This window comes from Pinus tabuliformis, chromosome X, assembly GCF_031772625.1.
Source record: "Pinus tabuliformis cultivar Carrire ecotype Pingquan chromosome X, CPIR1, whole genome shotgun sequence".
NCBI classification, from domain to species: Eukaryota; Viridiplantae; Streptophyta; class Pinopsida; order Pinales; family Pinaceae; genus Pinus; species Pinus tabuliformis.
In genome coordinates this window covers 1,288,699,393-1,288,721,082 of record NC_142308.1, presented here as the reverse complement: position 1 = coordinate 1,288,721,082, position 21,690 = coordinate 1,288,699,393, and the positions used below count along the sequence as shown (strand labels likewise).

Below are 21,690 nucleotides of genomic sequence, written 5' to 3'. Positions count from 1 at the left end.
TGACTCTACAGGTACTCTTTGAAGTGGGACAAATAGGAGAGGAGTGGCAAATTATATCAAGGGAGAGAGAAATCAAGCAAGGATCCAAGCGAGAGATCCAGGCTGGTCTTCTTTTCTTCTCTCTAATCTATCACACTTAAAGGAACTCTCGAAAGGCTTTCATTGTTTGTTTCTAAGATAACTACCCATGTTAGTGGGACTAGCTGTTCGAATCAACAATAGTTTTCCTTGAAACAACCTATAGGATAGTATGAGGAGAAATGGTATTGATGAGGAGAGTTTGGATTCAAACTCTTTATAAGCTACTATAATTTTCTACTAATGGTAAGTGCAACAATTTCATTTTTCTTATGAGTGGAGCTGAAGAGGGAAAAAAATCCCTAAGTATCTAAAGGATAAACTATGTTCTGACATAAAAATCACGACATATTTGACAAAAGGCACTTCAAGTACTACACAATAAAGGTATGGTTGAAGGAATACCTAATTTATCTTTATATTTATATTCCTAATTTATATTTATATTTATATTTATATTTCTCATTTGGTGTTATGACAACAGAGGGTATATTATAGTTGGTGCACAATGATTTGTTTGAACCTATACCAGTTTCATCAATAGGTAAATATATGTACCATGTCTCATGTACATGATACCTCTCAAGGAATAAATGGATTTCTTTCCTTAGGAGGAAATATAAACTCTTTGATATATTTAAAGAGTTTAAGGATCTTATGGAAAATTAGACAGAGAATAAAATTAAGGCGTCGAGGATAAATAATAGTGGTGAATTTTAAGGGAATGAGTTTGATGAATTTTGTAAGTATTTGAATATGGAAAGGCAAAAGACTACACCATGCATACTTGAATAGAATGGGGTTTCACAAAGGATGAACATGCCATTGATGGAAAAAGTGAGGAACATGCTAGGTGTTGTAGGTTACAATAGGAATTTTGGTCAAAGGAAGTGGGTATTGCATGTTGCATGGTAAATAGATCACCTTGATGTGTGTTGGATGAAAAGAATCTACATTTGGTATAGATTCGTAAGAAACTCAAAAATTTGAGAGTATTTAGCTATGATGCTTATGTATACATTGCAAAGGAGAATAGGGGTAAGTTGGATAATAAAGTTAAAAAGTGTATCTTTAGTGGATATAAAGAAAGTATAAATGTTATAATATTTCAAACCTAGAAACTAAGAATATTGTGTATTGTCAAGATATGAAATTTATAGAAATCAAAGATGTTTTCAAAGAGGAAATCCTCCATCTGCAGAAAAAATTATATTTTTCACATATGGCATTCAACTTTGACCATTTCAGAAGTTGGACTTGCATACTCCAACATAATGACTGTGTTGGGTTTACTATTGTAGGTTTTTAAAAAATTAGATTTGCATACTCCAACTCTTTCATGTCTGTGGTTGGCTCACTATTGGTGTGGAAAAATTGCACCCTTTTCAACTCATTTTCTTTCCTCCATGGAAAACTTACCATGAAAATCCAAGGATGCTTTTGAGTATTGGTGAATGGTATTCATGTAAACTCATTGAAAATCCAAGGGATGCTCCTGAGTACTAGTGAGTTGAATTCTTGTAAACTCATTGAAAATCCAAGGGATGATTTTTATTATTGGTGGATGGCATTCTTGTAAACTCTTTTCGACTACATATTTTTCCTTTATGGAAAACCTATCAAATAGAATTCCAGGGATGATGTTTTCCTATATGGATGAAAATTTTGCAAACTCTTAATAAATTTAATGCTCTATTCTATTCATTATAATTAATGAAATGCTTAATAATATTAAGTGAAATCAAATTGATTTAACTCTTTATACCTTCATAACTAACAATCTTAACTGTTATTTTAGCTCTCTTCAAAATAATAGAGGATATCATACAATTTTTACCCCAAAAATTATATGATTGTGCTCATAACGAGATGTTTTCTTGATAAAAGATCTTCAACATTGGCCTTAGATACCTTGTGGAATAAAGTTTTTCCTTACAGATAAGAAGCTGATAGAACATCTACAAGGAAACGTTGTCTTTGATAATTTCACCCCTCATCCTTTAATTGATGAGTCCATTCATACAATTGGAGGGGAAGATGGGATTTTATATTCACATTCAAAAAAACGTTTCGGTGTGTATTTTTCTCAAAAGAAAAACTTCCAAGTGTCTATTGTTCTTAAAGATAGTTATCTAATTTGTTAGAATTTTGTATCAGACATTGATCCACACTATACCTCTTTAGAGTAGCCATTTAGAGTTACAAACTAGGTGTTATAATGATGAGTTTGGTTGAAAAGGAAATGCACACTATGCATCAATCTCCAATGTAGAATTTTGACAAAACCAACCACATAAAGGTTTGAACAACAATTATCTCGGTTTTTTTGGCCAAATCTTAATTTCTGTTGTTTAAAATGGGTTTTTGACTATATATATGGATTGAACACAATGAAAAACATTTGGAGCGATAGTATTGTGGAGAGTTTACAACTCAAACTTGTCATTCCAAGAAATTCATACTAGATTCTAAACAAATTAGACAAAAAAATATACCTGAAATATCTTCAAAAAGTAGAACAAATAGACTACAACCTTTTTTAAATAATCTAATAAGTATGATAAATTCCTTTAATAAGCATGCTGATTGATAGTATTATACATTTAGTTGTCTACAACTACATTATTCCCTATTATTCTTGGTTAAATTGCCAGTTAGTCCTCTTGTTCAATTATTTTGCATTGTTATTACATGTTATTCCTACCCAGACTCTGAGATTATATTTTCATTAAAGGAATATCTAGTGATGGCACAATAAGGTGTTTTTTCCATCAACCTTCAAAAGCATACACAATAGGCACGAGAAAAAGTAGAAAGATACAGACAACCCATGATGAGAGTAGCGAAGGCAAAACCACATGACATAAGACTGGTAAAACGAGACTAGTGTTGGTTTATTACAAGTGGAAGGGCTGCAAGAAAATTTTAGTTCTATACAAAAACTTTGGGAAGCACAAGAAACCCCAAAAAACAAATTAGGTGATGCATCAATATCATTTTGGTTCATATGAAGAAGAGAAGGAAGGGAAGCTCATGGTATCCAAGATTTTCTACTAGACATAGCCAAGGCAATGCAATTGGGAAAAAGTTACAGATGTCAGAGCCAATGTCACTGAAGCAACTCAAGTTTTAGGGAGATTCCCAACTGAAAAAACTCTTAGTTCCACTTCCAGGATGTGCCTATAGTCACTTGGAACAACAAATGAAATTCACCCACAGTTCCTGTGATTTATCTCTAGTCCAATCAAGAAATCATTTCTGAGTAACTTAACCCTAAAAACCAGAAACAACACTCAAAGTAGTTGTTTTTGGTAGAAAGCAATTCCAAAATCTTACATAATAATACCATTTCCTTAATTTGATCTTCATGTGAGTAAAAAAATGGAATGTTTAGTCTTTCATGGGAAAAAGACTTTTGTAACTGAGAAAAGCCTTAAGATTTACTTAAATCTTGGGAGTGGTTTTTTCTTTCACCCCAAGGATTCTGGACCTTTTGATACACTGCAAAAGATTTAAGATTTGATGTTCTCTAGCAAAAGCAAGATTTTATATGTTTACCCAAAATTTAACCATTTTTTAACTCAATTACATATGTGATTATAGTGACCACTAAGATGATAGATGGATTAGCATGGAAGAAAATATACTAAAAGGTAACTCATAATATAATTGATCTGGTCAAAATGCTACAAACGTTAGTGATAATGTTATTTATCTCGTCAAAATATGCTGAAAAGAATTTTTATGAAAAGTTAATCTGTGAAAGGTGATGTATTCAAAACATTATGGTTTTAATATTTTTTTAAATTATATTTTTAATGAGCTTTAAATTAAGTATATTTCAAAGTTTTAAATTTTTTTATTTTTTTTATATAATTTTAAAATATAAAAATTATATAATTGAATTAAAAAAAATAGAATAATTAATTTAGATGTCTACAAAAGGTATCTAATAATTAGTTGAGAATTCAAGAAATTTAATAAGAAATGTATTTTTATATACTCTATTGTTATCGATATGAAGTAATACTAAATAATTTTAATATTATGATATATGATATTTTTTTTTTCTTGCCCAAGCAAGAATCAGATCTTCTAATCAACTAAATCAACAAAACAGTTACATAATATACATGAGAGAAAAAGTCACATGCGCATTCACTTTACAAACCCCAAAGCTTAGGAGTGTCACCCTTAGAAGTACAGATATATCTGCAAATCTGAGCCGCCGATCTCCGACCATTGAAGTTCACGGAATTGATGGGAATCAACTGCCCAAGATGCACATCGATCTTGGAACTATTTGTCACTTAATAATTGACTTTACCGAAAGTCCGGTTGTGGTTGATTTGATGCTTAAAAACGCGGGAAACTATGGCCACAGCATCTTTGTCCAACCACCAACTAGCTCTTTCAACCTCAGCCCTCGATCTGCTACCTCCCGATCCGAAAACTGTGAAGAATATCGCGTGGACTACATGCACGACCGTTACTCGCATGATGAAGGTAGTATTTCCTTTGTGTCTGGAGCCACGTGTTGCATGATCAATGGCATCGCATGCATTTCTTAAAAACCGCTTAAGTAAATAGAGCCACCCAAAAACCAGGGCTACTGTAGTAAAACTGCAGCGGTCCCACCGCCAACAAGTGCTACCATTCAGAGCCCTAGATCTCCTGCCACCTGATCCGATGGAAAAACCTAATCTCACGATGAAGAGATGCACAAGGTGTACCAAGCCGATGAAGGCAGTATTCTCAACCTGTCGAGGGCCACTTGTAGATCCATTTGTGGCATCGGAGGTTTTCTGGTGAAACCGCTTCCAGCACCTTCAAGCTTCCGATAACTCTCTTAATGGCTGCCAAACCGCCCTGCTTTAAGAAGAAGCCCTGGATCCATTTTTTGGTTCTCCTCTCTTTCTCCTCTGCCTGCCAATCCTCTATCTTCTTATCCTGTTTAAGGCCCATAACTTAGTCTGTCTGTCATTTGTGCCTTTAACTTTCACCATCTGAGATTTCTGTTAACTCATTTCCTTTGGAGTTTTGGTGATGCTCCCTATCTTCACGTGCCAAAGTAATACAATCCTCGCGGAGCTGTCTAGACTGGACAATCTCCCAAACTAGGCAATTGTTTTCTTGTGTGTAGATCACTCCTTCATTGGCTAATCTATCTACCAACCTGTTGGCCTCTCTTCGCACATGAACAAAGCTCAGAGTTTTAAGTGTTCTAAGGTGAGATTGAACTCTATGAAACACTTGCAATAGTCTCTAGTTCCTTGAAACTTTATCTGGTGCTGAGCCAATGCTTATTCTTTTAACTGAGTTAATCATTAATTCTGAGTCTGCCTCTATAATTGTATTGGGTAGATTGTAATATGTTAGGATCTCTAAGCCTTGCTCAATGGCCATGAGTTCCACCATATTGTTGGTGGCCCTCCCCAAATGACTATGAAAGATAACTTGGATATTTCCCTCTACATTTTTGATGGCACCTCCGTAACCAACATCCCCTAGGTTCCCTTTTGAAGCTCCATCAATGTTTAGTTTCATGAAGCCATGAGGGGGAGGTTGCCAGAAGGCTTTGTTTTCAGTTCTTTGCCTTGCTTTCTTATTGTTATCTGTTGTATCATAAGCCTGAAGACCCAGCTATTCCAGGATGAGGATGTCTCTTTGAACAGGGGGTTTCCCAGGAGGTTGCTTCATAAAGACCTTAACTGTTTCTCTGAGCTGATTAAGAATCTGAGCCACAATACCTTGTGTTGAGCTTGATTTATTTTTGAATATTCTATTGTTGCATTCTTTCCACACATCCCATATCAAGAAGCCTGGGATCAGTGTCCAAGCCACATTGACTGTTTCATTTTCTGAGAAATATTTCCTCCAAATTTTTAAAGTTTCCATAATGTCATTTTCATTTCTATCTGTTTGGTTGAAGATAGAGGCTACCTTGTTCCAGATGGAGGAGGTGAAATCACACATGTTGAGAAGGTGATCTGTGGTCTCCTCCTATAGACCACATAAGTGACACTTAGAAGGCCCAACAAAACCTCTTTTTCTGAGATTTTCCCAGGTTAGAATTTTTTTGAGTACAACTAGCCATATGAACATTTTGATTTTCATCCAGTGAGGATTGCTCCATATGTTCTCCCAAGTCTTGTCAGCACTTGAATAGTCAAATCCCATGATTATTCTTTTGGCTGCTTTGAGGTTGAAAGTACCTTCGTTATTTCTACCCCATCTAAGAATATCATTCAAAGTTGAGGTTAGAATATGTCTCTTTTCTAAGATCTCTTCAAGAATTTTTTCTTGAGTTCTCAAAGGGGTTTCTGCACTATAAGATGGTACTCTCCATAATCTCCATTCCCCTTCCCCTCTAGAATAGTCCCAAAATTCACTTACCCTCTTGAGACCCTTATTAAGGGTGTCATTTTTTATGATATCTAGACTATCTCTGCATAGATTTTGTTCCTACTGCCAGTTATCCTCACAAAACCAGGCCAGATTCCCATTTCTGATCTCCTAGAAATTGTGATTCTAAATTAAGGTTGTATTCTCCCATGCCTTGTTCCAAATAGGAGAACCCTTGATGTGCCCCGACATACGAATGTGGTCCTTTTCCTATCAATTTATTGCATACTTTTGTTTCCATAACTTGGTCCAAGGACTATTGGACTCTTTTAGCCATCTCCACCAAAGTTTGGCCCCCAAGACCTTACCAAGGTGTCCGGGTCATGGAGACCTAAAGCACCATGGGTTTTGGGTTTGCAGAGTTTATCCCACGCTACCAGGGTCCATTTCATTTTCTCTCCCCCATTTCCCCAAAGAAAGTTTCTTTGAATGTTCCTGATCTACTGTAAAACTCCTTTAGGGACTGGAAGGGTAGAGAACATGTAGATTGGAATGGTTTGAAGTACCACGTTTGTAAGAACTAGTATTACTGCTAAATTCAAGGATCTATTAGTCTAGTTGTTGACCTTGTCCTTAAGTTTATTTGTAACTACCTCCCGTACTGCCTTACTCAGAGATTTTTTAGTGAGAGGCATATCCAGATATTTAGAGGGAAGATTCTCTCGTTGCAAACCAGGAATTCTGGAGAGATGTCTTTATATTGTAATGTTCATATCAAAAAAGAAAACTTTGGATTTTGAAATGCTTACCTCTGTGCCTACAACATGGGCAAAGTCATTCAGGATTTTCTTAAAGGCTTTGGCTTCCTTGACAGTGGGTGTGCCTTGCAGCATTGTGTCATCCACAAATTGTTGATGCGTCAATGGCTCCCTATTCTAAGTCAATGTTAGCCCCGTGATTCTTCCTTCCTTCTTGGCTATATTGATCGTTCTGCCCAATCCTTTCATCATGAGAATGAAAAGGAATGGGGAGAGAGGATCGCATTTCCTAAGGCCTCGTGAAGGCCTAAAAGTGTTGGAAGAAGATCCGTTGAGAAGATTAGAGAAACTTGCTATGGTGACCAGTGCCATGACCCACTTTATCCAGTTGAAGTCAAAGCCATAAGCTTTAAGGATTTCCTTTATATATTTCCAGCTAAGTTTATCATAGGCCTTCACTATGTCCAGCTATATTATCATTCCTGCTTGCTTATAGGTCTTGAGGGAATGGACCACTTCATGTGCTTGGATGATGTTGTTGAGTATTTGTCTGCCTTCCACATACCTAGTCTGCTCCTCTGAAACTAGCGATGGTAGTAGAGGTTTGAGTCTATTAGCTATAACTTTGGAAATGATTTTGTACATGACATTGCAAAGAGCTATTGGTCTAAATTTTTCAAGAGTCATTACATTTTCTTGTTTAGGGATTAAAGCTATAAAATATTCATTAATGACTCTGAGAACTTTTCTGGATGTTCTTGAGTCCTCTACCACATCAAGAATGTCATGTTTGACTATTTCCCAGCAAGTTTTGAAGAAATCTACATTGAAACCATCCGGTCCTGGAGCTTTCCCGTTGTGCATCTCTTTGATCACTTCGTTGACCTCTTCCTCCGTTACTGGCCTATTGAGATTGTAGTTGTCTTCCCTGGTCACCAACTTGGGAATATTCTTAGTGAAGTACTTAATGGAGTGTGATCTATCTGCCAAGGTTTCCATTGCTATACTTTTGAAATGTTGAAGCAGCACCGATTCCATTTCCTTGTGAGTCTTTAACTCCTTCCCTTGAGTATCCAGTAGCTTCGTGATTCTGTTATGTGCCCTGTGTTTCATAGTAGATTTATGGAAGAATCTGGTGTTTCTCTCCCCTTCTTTAATCCACTTTACTCTAGATTTTTGTTTCCAGAAGATCTCCTCCTGCTGACATCTATTGTCCCAATCCTGCTGTAGAGAGTCCGCCAATACCTTCGTCTCCTCTGTGAATCCTTCCTTGATGAGAATTTTTATTGATTTCTTGTAATTTAATTTCCACTTCTCTCTTGGCTTCGAAAATTTTTCCAAACTCATTTTGATTCCATTCTTTGAGCCTTTATTTGATATGTTTAAGGCACTAATGCAGGATGAACATTTTTGTGCCTTGAGTGGGCATGTCTTCCACCCACCACTTTCTAATGTTATTGGAGAAGTTTGGATGAGTGAGCCAGGAATTTTCAAACCTGAAAGGTCTGTTTCTTGGTGTTTCGATGAAAGAAGAATCCAACCGAACAGGACAGTGATCCGAACCCCCAAAAGGAAGAATCCATAAGGTCATGGAGTGATCTGATAGAAGGAGATCCTTCGAAACTATGAAGCGATCTAATTTCGAAGCAACTTGGGCTATTCCCCCTCTCTTGTTATTCCAAGTGAAGATGCCATTTATTGTCTCCATGTTTACCAGTCTAATATTATCTAAGAAGTTCTGGAATGTGAGTGAGTCTCGCCCCAACATTCTGCTTCCCCCTTTTTTTTTTTCTGAAAGTGATTTGATCATATTGAAGTCCCCCCCCAAAATCCAGGGGATGCTTGGATGTCTTCCTCTTAGTTCCTCTAGTGAGGTGAGTAGTCTTAGTTTATCCTCAAGCAGTTGAGGACCATAGACATTTGTAGTCAAGTAACAATCTTTGTCCCCTAGAGGTTGGATTATAATAGAGAGATGATTTTTGGATGCTTCTGCATCTGTGATCTCAATTTTTTGAGGATTCCAGAGGGTAAGAATTCCCCCCGCTGTGTTGTTGGCTTTGACCTCTAGGTACTCATATTTGTTGGGCCATTTGTAGTGGAGGTCCCTGATCTTTTCTATTGAGCATCTGGTTTCCTGTATGAAAAGCATATCTAGTTTCTCTTCTTTTATTCTATTATTAAGATTTCTTTTCTTTCTTTTCTTGCCTAGCCCCCTAATATTCCAGGTTGTGAGCTTCATAATGAGGTGTTTGTAAAAGAGTAACTGGCAAGATCTTTCATATTACCTGAATTAATCAAGAGTTTCCCACATTCTGATAGGAGATCGTTCTGTCTTATTCTTCCTCTTTTTTTGCCTGGATTTTTGGTGGAGTTTCCTGGTGTGATCTCCATCTATTTGACCCCCTTATTCTCCTGGCTATCATAGTTCTGTTTGACTCCAACAGCCCTTTTTTGGGATCTACTGAGGTAGAGCTGTTGCACTTTGTCAAACTTCTCTTGAGGCAGAGAGTCAATCCCTTTGTTAGTGCCCTGTTCTAGAAACTACTCAAGTTCCATGTTCTCCCTTTGAAGGATCTCCTGTAGGTCTTGATCTTCTATTCCTACTTCACTAGGGGTCATATCCTGGTCTTCTCCAAGTTCTATGCTGTTTAGTTGGTCCTCCTTCCTTTCTTTGTCATCCTATATTATATCCATGTTATCTTCTCTTTCCATTTCTTTTGAGGTATTCTCCATATCTCTACTCTTTTCATTTTCTTGCCCCTCCTCTTCTAGAATCTCAAAACTATTGTGACTTGGTAGGTTTTTCTCACTGGGTTTCTTTTGGTGCTTCTTCCCCCCTCCTTTCCCCTTGCCTGCCACTTTGGTGTAACCTTTAGGGTCTTTACCAATGTTGCCTTTCAGATTATTCTCTCTTTTGTTGAGTGGGCATTCTCTAAAGAGATGTCCATGTTCATGAAATTTGCGGCATATAAATGGGATGTGTTCATAGTTGACTGCTTGAACCCATTCCTCATCATAAACTTCTAGGATGACCTCATCCGGGAGTGCTCCTGATAAGTCCATTTCAACGCATATGCACATGAAAGATGTGTATTTACCATGCAGAGTAGCCTCTGATATTTTTATAAAATGTCCTAGTTTATTGCCTATAGCTTTTAAGGATTCCGGCAGCCAGTAATCTAAAGGTAAGGAATATAGTCTAATCCATATTGGGACCAAAGTGAACGTTTCTCTCTCTGACACAAATTTCATCATCCAAGGTCACATGTAGAGACCTGCGGAAGTAAAGAAGTAGGGTCCTCCTTCGAATATTCTGTCTTTATCCTCCAAGTTCTTGAAAACCACAGTGAAGAAACCCTTCGAACCCAGATATATAGTTATATCTCCTTTCGGTTTATAGGTGTTTCTTATCCAAGTGTATAGCACTTTCTTCATGGGCCAAATGCCCATGAACTTACATATGACTGCATAGGTAGCCATGTTATCTCTGTGCTCCTACAAAGCTGGATCACTAAGGACCACCTGTGGTTTAATAATAGCCTTAGGCTTGCAGGGTCTTGTTGGAGGTCTGCTTTCCAACCTTTGACCTCTGTCACCTGCTATTGCTTCTTCCCAAGCCTCCTCATGGGTCCTTCTCCCTGGGGTCCGCTACCTTCCGGCGCTTGTGTCTCAGGGATTCTTGCCTCTTTCTACATGGTGCTTTTCTTCTTGCTCTGACTTGTCCCTCTACCTTTGTTCAAGACCACGTTACTGTAGGAGGGAGTGGAGCTCCCTCGTCCTTGTCCCTCCATGTTTACCAGTCTGCTGATATCACCCCCTGTCTCAAATGCTAGCTTCCCCCATTGCCCCTTTTAGTTTACATAATTAGCTCCTCCTCTTATTGCCTATAGCTTTTAAGGATTATGACAACCAGTAATCTAAAGGTAAGGATTATAGTCTAATCCATATTGGGACCAAAGTGAACGTTTCTCGCTCCAACATAGATTTCATCATCCAAGGTCACATGTAGAGACCTACGGTAGTAAAGAAGTAGGGTCCTCCTTCGAATATTCTGTCTTTATCCTCCAAGTTCTTGAAAACCACAGTGAAGAAACCCTTGGAACCCAGATATACAGTTATATCTCCTTTCGGTTTACAGGTGTTTCTTATCCAAGTGTATAGCACTTTCTTCATGGGCTAGATGCCCGTGAACTTACATATGACTGTATAGGTAGCTATGTGATCTCTGTGCTCCTACAGAGCCAGATCACTAAGGACCACCTGTGGTTTAATAATAGCCTTGGGCTTGTAGGGTCCTATTGGAGTTCTGCTTTCCAACCTCTGACCTCTCTCACCTACTATCACTTCTTCCTGAGCCTCCTCATGGGTCCTTCTCTCATCCTAGGGTCCGCTGCCTTCTGGCACTTGTGTCTCAGTGATTCTTGCCTCTTTCTCCATGGTGTTTTTCTTCTTGCTCTGACTTGTCCCTCTACCTTTTTTCAAGACCACGTTACTCTAGGAGGGGTTGGAGCTCCCTCCTCCTTGTCCCTCCATGTTTACCAGTTTGCTAATATCACCCCCTGTTTCAAACACTAGCTTCCCCCATTGCCCCTTTTAGTTTACATAATTAGCTCCTCCTTTCATAATTTTCACTCATGCACAATACATAAAATCAAAATTGATAGATTTCATGATATATGATATTATTATTAATATGAATCAATATTAATTAATTTTAATATTATGATTAATATTTTGGTATTATTAGTGATTTTATATTATGAAAATGAAATGAAATAGGATTTCAAAATTATCAAGTAATTTATTGTTAATAATTGTTTTGGGAATTGCAAATATTATATTAAAAAATTATATCTAATCAATTTATCTTTTGAGAAACTCAATAAGAAAATATTTTATAATATTTTATATTGGTATTATTATAAGATAATGTTATCAATATGAATTGATGCTAACTAATTTTAATGTTATGATATATGGATCATGGGTTGATATTTTGATATCATTAATGATTTTATGTTATGAAAATAAAATAAAATAAGTTTTAAAATTATTAACCCATTTATTTTTAATAGTTATTTTGAGAATTGGAAATGTGGTATTACCAATACGATATTAGTTACTTTGCTAATTGATTTAATTGTCAAATGTATATAAATTTTTATTTTTGGTATTTTTTTCATGAAAAAATATTTTATTTCAGAAGAAATATAAGTATAATTTTTAGGCATTTTGTGCTATTTAAAAGTGAAAAAAAATGCACATAACCAAAGCTATAAGGTAGGATGAACCTAAATAGTAGTAGCACAAGTTTGTTATGATCACCGATATTAATAACACTAGAACCAACCAAAAGTGACACATAAAATGAATGTAGTCAAGATATGAAAAAATATAACAATAATACAGGTCCTTAAAAAAGGAGCATATTAACCAACAGATCTCAATCACAACTATAATTAAAGACAAATACATCTCATGTTGGAATTATGACACAGATTTGGCACTATGATACAGGTGTTGTCCTTGATGGCAACTCACATAGGTTACAGATCACAGTTCAGGCTTACAGAATGAATAAAGAGAGGTATACGCAGGTTCTCCATTGACCAAGCCGTGTGTACACGCAGGTTCACAAACCAAAAGGCGCATATAGCGTACACACACACTCTCATGGAAATAAAGGTGCGTCCATGTTGGAAAACTTTGTTTTGATTCGTGGTATTTGGTCCATGGAATTTTGATGCATTGTATTGGTCCAAGGTATCTCGTTCGAAGTGTTTACCCCAGGTATTTGCTCCAAGGTATCGATTCTAAGTGGTTTTGGACCATGGTATTATGTAAGGCCTAAGACTATAAAAGGAGGAGAAGATCATTAGGCAAAGGAACTGATGAATTGGATATCTAATGAAGAGCAAGATCTAGAATATAGGTTATTGGGTTATGGTGCATAGCTGGATCTGAATCAAGGATGAACCTGAGCGCTTGATGAAGGATAAGTTCTATTGGTGGGTCAAGATCTTAAGGCTTGAAGAGAAGTATCATTGTCTGGTTTTGATCTTTTATTTGAATAACTGGCGCATGTTGTAAGCTGTAAATATGATGATCTAGGTATAACTAATGTCTGGAATTTTTGTAAAATTTAAATCATCATTTACGGATTTGTACGCAGGTTCACTTTAGCAAAGGCACATATACACACTGGTTCTGCATATCAAAACAACGTATACGCAGGTTCTCCTTGAGATAATGACGTATCTATGCAGGTTCGACACATTGAAGTAGCGTATACCTAATTAAAATATACTTTAGCTACTTTTGCTTGCTGTTGCAGTGTTCTGGGTTTTGCTGTTGCAGTGTTTTGGGTTCTAGCTTGGGTTCTGGTTACTGTTACTGTATTTTGGTTACAACATTCTAAGAAGTGATTGATTAATTCAGTTTTTGTTGGTGCAAAGGAGATTGGTTGACGCAGATATAATTGATGGTTGATTGATGTTATTGATGGATCCAACCTGAAAATTTATGAAACGTGGTCCCTGGAAGAAAATAGAAGGTTGTAGCCTTCTGTAGGCCTGCATCTGCGTACTAGTAAACACAATTGCTATTACAAGAGCTAGGGGGTTGTAGCTCCCTTGCAGGAGAAGCTGGAGAATGAGAGAAGGTTGTAGCCTTCTGCAGGTAGAAGCCTGCGTACTGGTATAAGTCTGCACCAGTACAAAAATTCTAAAAGGACGTTTCTTATTAAAGGAAGATAGAGATGACTGCAGTAGGTGGTTTTCACCAACATTGGGTTTCCACCTTATATCTTGTGTTCATGTGTGTGATTGTCTATTCTGTTTTACTGCACCTGATTACAATTTATATGGTTCTGATGCACATATTATAGATCAACATATGATGAATTAACTAAGTTATAAGTTTGAAGAGTATACACTAGTTGCTTTACATATAGCTACGTATGCATGCAAGTTTAATTAATAGAAGTAGCGTATATAAATCTGATTATGGAAATGAAATGTTATTGACTTGCTAATACTGATTCACCCCCCCTCAGTATTATTTCCAACAATTGGTATCAGAGTAGGTGCTTCAAAAGAAGCTTGATCACTTGAAGGAAGATCTATCATCATGAGTAACTACGAAAGAGAGAGATCCATTAGACCACCAATATTTGATGGGAGCAACTTCGTTTATTGGGAGGTAAGAACCACATACTATCTTCAATCTCTTGGAACAGATGTCTGGGAAATCGTGGAAGGAGGATATACATTTCCATCAGCAATTCCTATAGATATGGCAGGTAAAAAGAATATGAAACCAATGCCAAGGCTGTCAATACATTATTGGGGAGTCTGTCACAATCATAATTTGTCAAGGTTATGCAGCTCAAAACCACCAAAGAAATATGGGACAAGATCGTTCTGTTGGGCCCCTATAATAATAGTAATTACCCCATTACTATTGTAGTTGCATCCCTTATTAATATTGTTGTGGCCTTATTATCCCCATATTGTTATTACTGTGCCCCATAGAATCCCTCTATTGTTATTTTTGTGGCTTTATATTATTATTGTTAGGTCGGCTGGGTTATATTGTGACTCCTTAGACTCCTATATATAGAAAGGAGGTTTTGTCATTTGAATCATCGAAGAATTCTTCATTTATGTAATGTAAAGGAGGTTTCGCCCTTGAAGAGGCTGAATTCTAAGGCGTGGATCTATCTTTTCTATCTTTTCTTGAGCTGGTTTCATAACATTTGGTATCAGAGCTTTGGATTCTAGGGTTTTGCTGCTCCAAACAAGTCATTGTGGCATTTTCACTCTAACTTTTTTTCTGTGACGTTTCAGAAGTTGCAAAAACCCATTTTAGAAGAAATCGCGCTAAACCTCGGGTCTAAATTTCAGAGTTTTTAACACTATATTTGCAGAGATATGATCTGAGGAAGTTGGTATTTTTGCAAACTCCTGAATTACATTCCAAACCGGTGACCTAGGGAAAATAGTCATAACTTTCTCTTTGGGGATCAGATTGAAATTTCGTAAGAAGGTACAGAAAGAGGACGGACTGTAGTTTCTTGTGTGCATTTTTCAGATCCAAATGTCGAAACAGTGACTCGTGGCACGTTGTACAAGTTCGCTCTACTGAACTAGTCTATAATCAAGTCACTGTGGGAGATTTCACATAACTCTTCCTTGGAGAATCCAATTTGGGTCAGACTTGTGGCATTGGAAAGAAGACGTAGAGGGCTACTGCAAATCACAAATTCAAAACTAGATGATTGGAAAGTACAAAGATACATCAGAGGGAATATCGAGCTCCCACAAAGTGAAAAATGTTGTGTAGATTTTCTTAAATTTTTGCTTAAGCTTGGTTTGAAAATTTATTTTGAAGGAATTCAAAGGGCATAGTAGAGCATTATTATCAGTAACTGATGCCTCAAGGAAAGAAAATGCAAACACCTAGTAAGGAACCTGAAAGCTCTAGCATGACTCATGAAGAAGAGGAAGAAATGCTACATGATATATCAAAACTACAAGAACAAGTGCAACAAATGTCACTGTCACAAAAGCTAACAGAAGCTAAGATAAATGGCATGGAAGCTAAGATGGACAACTTGAAGATATATTTGAACACAAATTTGAAGATAGGCATGGCAGATTTGAAGACAAATTTGACAAATTGTCTACAAGAAATACTTACCAATGGTGAAAAGGTAGTAAAGGAAACGCATGATGCGAACAAAAGAAATGTTAATAATGATTTCTTAGACTCTAATGTGGGATCGAAAACCCACCATATTCCAAAAATCGATATGAAGTTTGATGGCAAGGAGCCCGCAACATGGATATTACAAATGGAGCAATTTTTTGATCTCAATAATGTGCAAAACACACAAAAGGTATGTATGGAATCTTTATATTGGGAACCAAATCAGTTTGAATGGTATCAATGGCTTTGCTCTCGTAAACAATTTATCACTTGGGAAATTTTTACAGAAGAATTGATAGCACATTATGAGTATACAAAAAGCAACACTTTTTTTAGCCAATTGATAAGTCTCAAACAAAAGGGTTCAATAATGGAGCACATTGAGGAGTTCCAAAAATTGAACATAAGGGTAAAAGATATTCCAAAGGAGCATAGGATTGATGTGTTCATAGGGTCTTTAAAGGATAATATACAACATGATGTTTGAATTTGGGAACCTGATTCATTAGAGACGGCATTCAGGTTAGCAAGAACAATGGAAAGCAAAATTATGGCAACCAAGAAGCATACCACTCTCAACTATAAAGATGGAAGTGTGGTTGCTCCTAGTCTTCCACAACCTATAAGATTGACACCACAACGATTGGAAGAAAAAAGAGCAAAAGGGCTTTGTTACAGTTGTGATAGCAAATACACTAAAGGTCATAAATGTGCTAAGAAGAAATTATTCTACATAGATTGTGAAGAGGAAGAAGAAAAGGAGAAAGAAAGGTCAAAAGAAGAGGATATACTCTAGGAACAAAGCCTAGATAAAGAAGAAATGAATCCGACCATATATTGTAATGCATTGGTGGGAATTACCACTCCTCAAACCATCAAGATAGAAGGACAAATCAAGAAGAAAAAGGTACTAGTGTTGATTGATTTAGGAAGTACCCACAATTTTATTCATTGTAAGGTAGCAAAAGAATTGAATTGCTTCTTATACCCAGCACCAGAGTGTCAAGTGATGGTTGCAAATGGAGGAACAATAAATTGCTCTCGAAAGTGCCATAATATCAAGCTATCGATGGGAGAATATGTATTGACTAGCCCAATGCTTTCCATTCCAATGGGAGGTGCTGATGTTGTACTAGGAGTACAATGGCTACAATCCTTGGGTAAAATAGCTTTCAATTTTTAAGAACTTTTCATGAAATTTTCCGTGGAAGGAAAGGAAGTTGAATTAAGGGGTATTGCAGGGAAACCGGGAAAGATAATTAGCTCTAATGGTATGACAAAGCTTCTAAAAAAGGAACAAAGAGGTCATCTATTTCTCCAGATCTCCAAAAGTCTTGGACAATCATTCCATGGTATTTGAGACTCCCAAAGGTCTCCCACCTATTCGTGATCATGATCATGCTATTCATTTGATTCCAGGAAGTGTTCCTCCAAACATCAGGCCGTACAGATATCCCTATGCCCAAAAGAGTGAAATTGAACGTATGGTTGCAGAAATGCTAGAGGATAGTATAATTCAACCGAGTCAAAGTTCTTTCTCTGCTCTAGTAGTATTAGTGCACAAGAAGGATGGATCATGGCACATGTGTCCGGATTATAGGGAGCTCAACAAGCTCACTATTAAAGATAAGTTTCCCAATCCCGTCATTGATGAATTACTGGATGAATTGCATGGATCAATTTACTTCACCAAGTTGGATCTTCGTTCAGGATATCATCAAATCAGAATGAAGATTGCAGACATTCCAAAAACAACATTTAGAACTCATGAGGGTAATTATGAATTTTTGGTCATGCCTTTTGGCCTTACCAATGCACCTTCAACATTTCAAGGTTTGATGAATTCCATTTTCAAACCATTCCTTAGAAAATTTGTGTTAGTATTTTTTGATGATATACTAATCTACAACAAGTCTTGGAAGGATCATGTTGAACATGTTGACAGGGTGCTACAACTATTGGAGGAGAAACAATTATATGAAAAAAGATCCAAATGTTTCTTTGCAGTGCAAGAGGTGGAATATCTAGGTCATATTGTATCTCATGAAGGAGTTAAGGTAGACCCTAGCAAAATTAAAGCCATTAAGGAATGGAAAATCCCCACATCCATAAAGCATCTGTGAGGATTTCTTGGGTTGACAAGGTATTATCGCAAGTTTGTTAAGAATTATGGGAGAATAGCAACACCTCTAACAACATTATTGAAGAAAGATGCATTTTCATGGACTCCAGAAGCAACAAAGGCCTTCGAACATCTTAAAGAGGCAATGTGCCAAGCACCGATCTTAGCTACAACGAACTTCACAAAAACCTCTATTGTGGAATGCGATGCTTCAGGAAATGGAATTGCTACTATTTTAATGCAAGATGAAAGACCCATTGCTTTTGAAATTCGTCCAATCAAGGGAAAGTTTTTACACAAAGCTATTTATGAGAGGGAAATGTTGGCAATACTCCATGCACTTAAGAAATGGCGACCATACCTAATGGGAAGACACTTCAAGGTAAAAATGGATCATGATAGCCTTAAATACTTTTTAGAACAAAGATTATCCTTTGAAGAGCAACAAAAGTGGGTCACAAAGATGTTGGGTTATGACTTTGAAATCATCTACAAAAAAGGGAAGCAAAATGTGGTGGCAGATGCACTCTCAAGAAAGGATGAGGATGTGGAAACATTGTTGTGCGCCATTTCTATTATCCAACCAGATTGGATAAAAGAAGCAAGGGAGGAATGGAAGAATGACAAAGAAGTATGGGCACTTATTCGAAAGTTACAACAAGATTCCAGTACGTCTCACACATTTAGCTGGAAAAATGATTCTTTATGGTACAAAGATCGCTTATACCTCTGTAAGAATTCCCAACTAAAACAAAATATTCTTATGGAATTGCACATTTCTCCCTTAGGAGGGCACTTAGGATTTTTAAAAGCTTACCACAGGGTTAAGAAGGAATTTTTTTGGGATGGCCTTAAATCAGATATTCAAAAATTTGTAGCGAAATGTTTGGTTTGCCAACAAAATAAAGTTGAAACAATTAAGACACCGGGTCTATTACAACCTCTATCCATTCCAAGCCAACGTTGGGAGGAGGTTTCAATGGATTTTATCACAAGTTTACCCAAGTCTGAGGGAAAGAGTGTCATCATGGTGGTAGTTGATAGACTTACCAAGTATGCACACCTTTGTTCATTATCACATCCATTTAAAGCTAGTACTGTTTCTACTGCATTTATGGAAACAATTCAAAAGCTACATGGAAACCCAAAGATTATTGTAAGTGATAGAGATCCCATTTTCACTGGACATTTTTGGGCATAATTATTTTCTTGTCTTGGTACTCAGTTAGCTCATATCTCATCTTATCATCCTCAATATGATGGGCAAACTGAGATAGTAAACAAATGTTTGGAAGGATATCTTCGTTGCTTTGTATCTGATAAATAGACATAATGGGTCAAATGGTTGCCTCTGGCTGAATTGTGGTATAACACTTCCTTCCATACAGCAACAAAAATGACCCCATTTATGGCACTTTATGGATATTAGCCACCATCCATCACATCATATTTAAAAGGAAATCCTAAGGTTCAAGTAGTGGAACATCACATCAAACATCAACAACAAGTCCTCCAACTCTTAAAGGATAACCTCATGTTGGCACAGAATAGAATGAAACAACATGTAGATCAACGTCATAGTGAAAGAAGTTTTGATGGAGGTGATTGGGTATTCCTACGGCTACAACCATATAAGCAAATGTCCCTCAAGCAAGCTAAGAAGGATAATAAATTATCACAAAAGTATTATGGTCCATACAAGGTGTTTCAAAAGATTGGTACTATGGCATAAAAATTGGAGCTTCCTGCAGCTTCTCAATTGCACCCAGTTTTCCATGTTTCATGCTTAAAGAAGTTTATAGGTGAAAAGCTCCCAGTTCAAACAATATTGCCAGAACTTGACGAGGAAGGAAAAATTATATTGGAACCGGAAGCAGTCACAGAAACAAGAACTCGACAGCTACGAAATTGATCAAGTTCAGAGTATCTTATCAAGTGGAAGAACTTATCCACCAAAGATTCCACATGTGAGGATGAGAATTTTATACAGAAGCTTCCAGAACTACTCAAGTGTTGAGGACAACACTTTTTTTGAAGGAGAGGGGCATGTTGGGTCCCTATAATACTAGTAATTACCCCATTACTATTGTAGTTGCATCCCTTATTAATATTGTTGTGCCCCTATTATCCCCATATTGTTATTACTATGCCCCATAGAATCCCTCTATTGTTATTTTTGTGGCTTTATATTATTATTGTTACATCGGATGGGTTATATTGTGACTCCTTAGACTCCTATATATAGAAAGGAGGTTTTGTCATTTGAATCATCGAAGAATTGTTCATTTATGTAATGTAAAGAAGGTTGTCCCCTCGAAGAGGCTAAATTCTAAGGCGTTGATCTATCTTTTCTATCTTTTCTTGAGCTGGTTTCATAACACATTCTAAGCTATGAAGGAGACAATCAAGTAAAACATGCAAAACTGCAATCTCTCATAATTCAATATGAAACTCTCAAAATGCACAATGATGAAAGTATAACTAATTTCTTATTACGTATAGATGAGATTGTTAATTGCATGAAGAACATGGGTGAAGAGATAAAAGAAGTTATTTTATTTGAAAAGGTTTTAAGATCCTTGTCTACTAATTTTGAATCAAAAGTTTATGCCATAGAAGAAAAGTAGGATCTTCAGAGTATCACTATGACATAGCTGCACGAAATCTTAACTGCTTTCGAAATGAGAAAAGGAGGTCCATCAGACATGAGAGAAGACGCATTCAAAGCTTTAGGAAGAGAAGAACTCAATGAATCAGGACATATTTCAGAAGAAGAGGAAGAAGTAAACTTCGTCAAGTGTTACACTAAAAAATGTCACCATGACCACTTACAGTTAGTATGGCTCAAATCAACAGTCATGCTATCCTCTTAGGCAAGTCTTATGCCTCTGTTATCCATCTCAAACTCAAAGAAGAGAGAAAGTCTTGTAAAAAAATATGTTTATCTCTGGGGTCGTAGGTTCTCTCTAGCCTCACCTGCGGGGACGCTGACCATGTTCACAAAAGGTGCGTCTTTGGACGCTCTGTATGTTAAGGGACAGGTGCGTCCTTCTGTAAAAGGCAAAATGCGCGAGTTTCATCTTAAAAAAGTTACTTGTGGTTACTTCTAGAACTTTCTAGAGGTCGGTTTGATGAATTGGATGCGCCTCCAGTTGGTTCATGTATCTCTATTAAGGGGGAACTTATCCCATCAATATGGGAGCTATCCCACCCAAAGAGGGGGATTATCCCATTGATGGTGGACCTGAATAACCTCTTTACAGCACTATAAATAAAGACATTGAGCCAGAGGGAGGAGAGGTTGGAACTATACATTTTCTTTGGGTAAATGCTGCAGGAATTAGGACTCCCATTTAGAACCTTGTGAGGAGAGATTGTCTTTGCTTGATTCTACTTGGAAGTGGGTGAGCTTTGTCAAAGTAGAGGAAAACCCTTGATGGACCCTGGGAGGAACTTGCACAACACCAAGGCCAGGTTGTAAGAGTTTCTTTGTTTCGTTATTAATACAAACTGGTTTATTTTTCTCAATAGCTTGTGTTAATGAGTTATTTCATGTGTTCCTTGGTCTGCATGTTGAATATATGTTTTATTATATGAAATGCAAGTTCTTGGTAATTGTTTGATTGTTTGTGGTTGCAGGAATTGACTTGAAGGAGGAGCTCATCCGGATCGGCAAGG

At 36.9% G+C, this 21,690-nt stretch overlaps 1 pseudogene; it reads left to right on the top strand.

Moving 5' to 3' along the window:
• LOC149144760 (NAC domain-containing protein 75 pseudogene) overlaps nt 1-3,264 on the top strand; it is a 72,053-nt pseudogene extending 68,789 nt beyond the window's left edge.
• Nucleotides 3,265-21,690: the final 18,426 nt, after the last annotated feature.